This window comes from Meleagris gallopavo, unplaced genomic scaffold, assembly GCF_000146605.3.
Source record: "Meleagris gallopavo isolate NT-WF06-2002-E0010 breed Aviagen turkey brand Nicholas breeding stock unplaced genomic scaffold, Turkey_5.1 ChrUn_random_7180001958042, whole genome shotgun sequence".
NCBI lineage: Eukaryota > Metazoa > Chordata > Aves > Galliformes > Phasianidae > Meleagris > Meleagris gallopavo.
This window is the reverse complement of record NW_011217796.1, coordinates 8,358-13,533: the sequence shown is the minus strand read 5'-3', so window position 1 is coordinate 13,533 and position 5,176 is coordinate 8,358. Positions and strand designations below refer to the sequence as shown.

Here is a 5,176-nt window from a genome sequence, read left to right as displayed (position 1 = left end):
ACTAGAGATATTCTCCAGCCCTTTGATCATCTTTGTGGCCCAATAGCTTCGCATCCTTCCAGTGTTTGAGGCCCCAGGCTTGGGCACTTATGCAAAGATGAGTGAAATTTACATAGCAAAACAAAACAGTCTCGTCATAATATAAATTATGGGAAGCTGCTCATTCATATTTTATCCTGATTTTCTGATGACATTCACCACATTTTCTCATTAAACTCTAGATCATTTCTTTTCCCAAATCCTCAGGCAAAACTCTGTGAAATCTCCATGGATCTCTGTGAAAATCAAGAAATAGCATTTTCTTCACAAGTCCTTGTTTGTGACTGGAAACCACAGAATGGAAAACTTGTGACGTTGCACGTGGGAAGACTGGGATCTATAAATGTTTGACTACTGAGTAGCATGGTACGAATTTGTACAGAAATATGTCAGCCAAATAAAGACTAAAAAAGGATGTAAATAAACCCTTGGGAGAAGTTTCTGTACCCAGTGAGGCATTTTGGCAGCCAGTGTGAGAGAAGAGATGTTAATGGGAAAGGCAATACCTTACTATACCACCTGATATGGGTGGAAGAAGCAAGTATGTGTGCAGACACACAAATCCTTTCCAGCTCTTACATTTCTATATAAACTGTGCTGAATGTTTCAACAAAACATCCAATTATTTCCACAGTTATGAGTTGTTTGGATCTAGGAATATTAGTTTGAGTTAAAGAAGAATCTGTAGCAGCTCTGGTCCTATTTTTCATCCTTATGAACTCGTAATTATCTCCTACCATCAGTGGCTTTTCTGCTAAGAGTTTAAAAACTATAATATTGAGCCAATGCAGAACACGTGAAGAAAATTGTCCATGCCTGGACATGCAGAAAAAGACCTGCTGGTGCTGGTCAGCAACTGGCTGAACATGAGCCAACGGTATGTCCAGGTGGCCAAGAAGACCAGTGACATCCTCTTCTGTACCAAGTTCAGCTCCATCTGCACCTTGACTTTCATGATCTCATCTCTGCATGTACAGGCAGCATCTCTGCATTCTTCCCAGACCACCATCCCTGTTTCAACTGCCTGTACTTTTCCTTTTTATCCCTCAGTTTGACCAGCAGGTACATGCTCAGCCATGCTCCTTTCCCATCTGCTCTGCTTGATTTCTTATACTGTGAACTACTGCACTCTCAGAAAGGTGTCATTAAAATGCTGCCAGCTCTATTCTGATCCTATGTCTCCAAGGACAGTTTCCCAGGGGATATAATCCAATAATTCCTTAAACAGCCTGAAGTTCACTCTCCAGAAGTTCAGGGTCCTAACTATGCTCTTTGCCAGGCTCAAATTCCTTGAGATCATGTACTTGATCAGGGCATCTTCACTACAGCTCAGGCTGCCTGCAATCATAACCTCCTTAATAATCTCCTCTGCACTAGTGAGCACCAGGTCCACTAATGCTTCACCTCTGATTAGTCTGAACAAAACCTAGACCCAGAAGTTACTCTCAAAAGACTGCAGGAGTCTCCTGCATTGCTTGCAGCTCATCATGTTGTTTTCCCAGCAGATATCTGGGTGACTGAAATCCCCCATCAGGATGAGAGCTTGTGAGCATGGTACTTCTTGCAGCTGAAGCAAGAAGGCCTCATCAATAGGATTGCTTTATCAGGTGCCCTATAGTAAACTTCAACTGCCAGATGTCCTTTCTTGGTCTGTGGGTAATTTAACCCACAAGCTCTCAACCTGGTCATGACTGTTTATTCAACTTATTTCTTAGAATAAGAATAAAAAGAAAAAAAAAGAAAAAGAAAGCCACTCCACTGCTCCTCTATAATAGCTGGGCTATTGCGTTACCTTCCTGGAGGAGCCCATCCCAATTTCCCTGAGATTTTCTCCTGCTGCTTCCTAAACTGACAGTGTTCCCTAGCTCTACTCACTGAGCAGTACATCCACTTCCCCCATCAAATCCAGTTCAAAGCTCTGGTGACAAGCATAGCCATTTTGCTGCCTCGTATATTCCTGTCCCTCCTGGTCAGTTGCATCCCAACCAACGTCAGCATGTTGCTCTGTTGAAGGTGTGTCCTGGACCACAGAAACCAAAGCCCTGTGCACAATGCCATCCATGCAGCCAATGATTCAACTGATCTGTTCTCCTCCTTCTGTCCACATCCCAGAAATTTATGGAGTATGCAAATATTTTAAAGGATTCTCAGAGCAAAACCCAGTACTTCTTGGAGTTTTAAGTTGCTGAAAGAAACGGGAATGCATGAGAATGGGGTAAAAAATCTCAAAACAGTTTTTCAAGGGAGTGAATTGGATTCTACCAGTCTACCCTTTTCCTCTTAAACTTTGAGATGGAAAATCAGGCTTTATTTCACCTTCAGCCATACAACTTTTTATAGATATTTTAAGTGTTTATAGAGATGATAAACTGATTGTTCTCTTGCTGTTATTTTAAACATGATTTTTTTTTTTTTTAATTTTAAGCATGAAAAAAAAATTCCTATTGTGCAGCTGAATCCTTATGCTGTTTTATACAGCATTATGAATACAATAGGAATAGCCCTGGCTTCTTCTGATAATATTTTCATCTGCGTGCTCTATTTTCCAGAAATACTAAACTGTTCCGTATAAAATCAGGTATATTGATGTAAACTGAATTTCTTTCCTTGATCTCTCCTGCTACCTGCTGGTTGGAGTGTTAATTTTTCTGCTTTTTTATATTTGATGAATTTCAATAAATAAGTTGAATGGGAAGCAAACAAAACTAAAAGCAAAAAAACAAACAAACAAAAAACAAAACAAAAAACCTACAAAGAAAATAGTTTAAAAAAACAACAAAACACAAACACAAAAAGCAAGATCAAACCAAACCAAAATGAAGTGACTGTTGCCTCTGCACATGCCACTGATTAAACTTATTTGCTCTGACTTTGCATTCTCAAATTGCCAACAAGTGCAGATGAAAACTCTTGTTATCTGAGAAATAAGCTGTAAGAAACCCACTGCCAGACATATGCATGTGAAAGAAGATGAATAACTGAACTGAGATGCAAATATGCCTTATTTGTATGTGCAAGATAAAGTTGTTTGCTGTACAGAAAAGTAAGTGACTTCTTAAGAATGAAATGACGTAGAATATGGCAAAGGCTTGCAGAACTGCTTTTGAAATATATTAGTCCTTTTAGGGGGACTTTGAACTGTAAATTAAAGAAAACAAGAATCAGCAATCCGAACATTTGGGTCTTTTGAGGATATGGATGTCTTGCTAAACAAGGACAAAGTCTGAAACAGTGAGGAATGCAGTAGAAGCTTTCTGGTTTCAATAAATGTAGGGACTGATGAGAAGATGGGTGAATATTAAGTGCCAAGCTGTCTGGTGCCCTGTGAGGAAGAAATTAGAAGGCAAATCATTGCATCTAGGAAGGCTGCAGATGAGATGCACTCAGGAGCTGTGTTGGTATGGTGACACCCTTTGTTCCTTTGAATGCTGAGAGTATTTCTGCGCAGGGGTTTCTCACTCTGGAAAGTGCTGCCTATGGACCTGGCTGTCTCTTGAAAGAGGTCAGTTTCTTTGTTGTTGTCCAGGAATTTCTCTTGGAACAAAATTGACAAAAATGTAGTCTTCCTTTACTTTCTTGGAGATTTAAAGAATTAAGTTTCCTCCTTGGCAAAAGGGGGTTTTAATTTGGGTGGTCCTTTGTTCTTTGAGAAATAGAGAAGCATCCTTTTTTTTCATTAGGTATACTGCAATCAGTATTGACTAAATGGAGGTGCAAGACACCATCCAGAAGCTGTGCTCTTGATCAGAGGTAATTGGGTACAACCAGCCAAGGGGTAGGAGGACGGGAAGACTGTTCTGTGGGGCGGTCATTTGCTTAGGACTCTGCTAAAATGATTTATCCTTTGTGGTCCACTGTATGTGAAATGATGTAGAGGAATTCTTTAAAACTCTTTATGCACCAAAATGGTTGGACTTGGAAGAGGGTGGGATGCCTTAAGCAGAAAGATTTGGACTGCTTTTGATTCTAATTCTGTTTTATTTCTGTATTAGAAATAGATACTTAAAAATGTCAAGTAATTTGGTCTACTGCTTTTCATCCTGTAGGGAATTGGACAAGTATTCCTTCCCACTCCTCAGGCAGTTTTTAGCTGAAAGTCTTTGACTTTAGTACAGATTGCATATACAGTGCAGCTCAGAAAGAACCATTTTATATGTAAATCAGATTTAGTGATGTTGAGTTATGCTAGCAGAGTTACTGAGTGATTAATTTATATCATCACTTCTACCAATCGTTTTCCTCAGCAGATGAAGTTATTTCTCAAATTGCTTTAAATATCAAATGATCACTACCTTTATGTGATAAGAAATTGTGATGAAAACCTCTTAAATGTCAGGACAGTATGGACATCCTGTTTTTGTAAAGGGCTGAGCTACAGTGCATACAGTCATTGAAAAGACCATATTTGTGCAGGCTGTACCTCACGCGGTGCTTTCAGGTAAGATGCTGTGTTTTAACTGTAGAAAAATGAGGATGACATTTCCAAGGGACAAACATGGGGAGAACTGCCAGGAGCACAAATTGTATTTCCATCAGTTTTGTGAAGTAAAAGAAAGGTTGTGACAAAAATCCTGTTCACATTGGGTACTGTGTAAGCTGTTGGATACAGTGATGAAGCATCTTCCCAGAGAGGATATTTAGAACCAGAAAGTTCAGTCAGATAAGAATGGGAGAAAAACTTCTGCATACATAAGGATATACATATGATGCATAAAATGTATCATATAATTCTCAGAGCATTTAAATTGAATTATGATTAAATTAGCCAGTGGTGGGTATTATTTTTCAAAGCCAGCATCAGCTGAGATCATTGCTAAAAAACTTTTCAGTCTGATTTGGTTCTGTAAATTCCCGACTACTTTCTGGCTGTATAATAACTGATCAACACTGCCAGTCCAGTCTCACTCTAGGAAGGTTTGAATGTTACTGTTTATTTAAAGAGAGAAGCACAGGCTTGGACAGTTTGTACTCTGGGGATGGATATGAAGTTAAATTTGAGAAAAGGCTTTAGATTTTTCCATGGACACTTCTTCTCTTCCCACCAGCAACTTGAAGAGATTAGAATTTGTGAGATTCAAAGAATAATCAGATGTGTTTGCCTGCTGTGTCTTTTTCTTCTTTTTTTTTTTCTCTTTCT

General features: G+C 39.1%; 1 long non-coding RNA gene across 5 annotated transcripts in view; it reads left to right on the top strand.

Annotated features, from left to right (window-relative positions):
* The first annotated feature begins 2,850 nt into the window (after window positions 1-2,850).
* Window positions 2,851-5,176, top strand: part of LOC104917253 — a 10,676-nt gene continuing 8,350 nt past the window's right edge. The window contains exons 1-2 of one of the 5 annotated variants that reach the window (XR_004162536.1): window positions 2,851-3,541; window positions 3,720-3,789. This is a non-coding gene — a long non-coding RNA (uncharacterized LOC104917253). The other 4 variants (XR_796798.3, XR_004162535.1, XR_004162537.1 and 1 more) reach the window with 4 other exon arrangements.